Genomic DNA, 2,325 nt, shown 5'->3' with positions numbered 1-2,325 from the left:
GGATGGTATCCGGGTCACGTGGGCGGAAGTGCATAACACCGGTGGAATCGGGCAGAACCCTGCCGATTATTCTTGCCTGCGGTTCCCGTACTGGATGATGAAGCTCCTGGTGTGGTAAGGGTGAAGTTCACCAAAGATTCAGTTATATTCATACCTTGAGGAGGCATCCTGTGGTATCCGGTTTTCAGAGGTATGCGCAGAGAACAGGCGTAATTATCTGTACAAGTTGGCTGTGGGACTGAGAACTCTGCATTCCGGACTCAGCAGTTTTGGGAAAATACAGTTGTGTATCATTTGGAATTATTGAGACTGCTATTAAGGACAGTGAAACGGATGCCAGTAGTTTTTGTTTCATCAGTGTGCTGGATAAAGAAAAAACATTTAAATGTACTTTGGATTTATGGAGATACCTTTTTTCCCTTCGTTTGAAGGCTTTGCAATACCGGCTGGTTTGTAAAGTTCCTGTGTGGGAGAGAATCGTGGTGACAAGCTTTGGTATAGTCTGATGGCCATCAATGTTCTAAATTGAAATAAGCTTGAGTATTATTTCTAATGTGAGAGCAAAGTAAATGTTTATCTCTAATAGGGCATGGTGCACAATGTCTTATGTAAAATAATTGATGTATTAGGGGTCTTGTGGAAGAGAAAGAAGATTCAGAATTTTTCTTCTTTAATCAGTGAATAAATTCACATGGTTAAGTATAAGCTGAAATTCAAGTGAAGTTTCATGTTTCGTGTGGCAAAAGTCAGCAAAAAGGTGCTATCGTTACAGGCAATTGTTTTAACCATTGCGTGATGTTTTCTTTTCTCATATGCAGGAGTGTGTATGGATAAAGAGGTTTCTTTCGGCATGAAAGGTATATGTGTTTCTCTCGCAGTAAGAATATGTGCTACGAATCATATCTAGTATCCTTACGTATGTTGTTGTTTGTTTCAGCTTCACGAACAAGAAAGATACTATGTACACTTCTTCTGCATCCTTGATAATAATAATTTTCTCTACAGGTTAGTACTGTAGAATTATGTTTGAATAGAGAAAGGAAAGGAGTCAAGAGTGTAGCTAATTATTCTTTCTGTGTTGTGTCTTCTAACAGATCTCCCTCCCCGCTGTCCCCATCCTTTCCTTCCTTGATATTCACATATTTCCCTCGCTTAACCATCTATAAGTCTGCTTCTTGTATAAATGCAGATTTTGGGCCGTTGAGAGGTGGATACCATTTGAGCATCGCTTCGACCCTGAGGAGTTGTATTGGCCCAGAACAGTGTGTGGCTATATAATACATTCTACATGTTTTCCTTGAGTTGATATCATGACATGAAATGTTCTGTGGGTCTCTAATTAAGTTACCCCCTTTTGAACAAATGTGTTCTTTGATTTCAAGTTTCCTTGGAAGTGCCATCAATATTTGAAATGTCCCTTGGGTTTCAAAATAGGAATACTTCTTTGAATAAAAGTGCTCGTTTGAGCAAATATGACCATATAACTTTAAGTATTCTTTATAATCAAGTGTAATGCCAATATTTTAAGTCACATCACTAGGATGTGAAGCACAAGGTTTTCTATTTAAATTGTAAGGATTGGTTTATGTTGTCATATAATCATATTGGCAAATGAAGTAATTTCAATATATTGTCTTTACTTAGGGGGCAACCTTTGCAAATATTTTAGTCCTGATGATGGTCTTATAGACACCTGCAACAAAGACCGAAACGTCGACCATTTCATCATCTCCAACGCAATCATCTTCCTAAGAGTATACCTTTGTACATGAATGGACTTGGTTACACTTCACCTAACAAAGGAGTTGTTGCGTTATTATGGACTGATTTGTTGATTTATGTATACCTCTGTTCATAATACTTTTTGCCTACATTGATTTGTTTACCATATCCCCGTGAACCAATTTTGTGATTGACTCAATACAATACCTTTTCAGATACAATTACTTTTCTGTGTGCTTCTTTCTACTTTTCGTATTCCTTTTATTCAATGTTTTACAGATTGAAAAAATGGTGTTGTTATCCTATGGATACATTTGGGTTAGATTTGTGAAAACTAACTCCACAGACTCATGCTAGGAAATCAATCTAAATAAGCAGACAAACGGAATCCCGTGTAGCCTTTCCTTACCCTCAACTGTTCATTGCCCAAGCCTACAAGGGTCAATTGGGTTACCCATTACCTCTTTATTTTGAATCTAATGAGACACCCAGGTAGGTAAAATTCGACACTAGTTCCAATTTTTGATCATTTAAAAATAAATTCCCCTTGAAACTTTTATGAGGGTTTATGGCCTACATTTTGTTTTTTTCGTATTGATCTCC

At 37.4% G+C, this 2,325-nt stretch overlaps 1 long non-coding RNA gene across 1 annotated transcript; it reads left to right on the top strand.

Moving 5' to 3' along the window:
• The first annotated feature begins 348 nt into the window (after nt 1-348).
• Nucleotides 349-1,945, top strand: LOC147690037 (uncharacterized). The gene is made up of 3 exons (XR_015299770.1): nt 349-857; nt 938-1,005; nt 1,095-1,945. It is a non-coding gene; the product is annotated as an uncharacterized LOC147690037 (long non-coding RNA).
• Nucleotides 1,946-2,325: the final 380 nt, after the last annotated feature.

The sequence above is a fragment of the Lissotriton vulgaris genome, chromosome 9 (assembly GCF_964263255.1).
Source record: "Lissotriton vulgaris chromosome 9, aLisVul1.2, whole genome shotgun sequence".
In the NCBI taxonomy this organism is placed as follows: Eukaryota; Metazoa; Chordata; class Amphibia; order Caudata; family Salamandridae; genus Lissotriton; species Lissotriton vulgaris.
This window is presented reverse-complemented; position numbering and strand designations above follow the sequence as displayed.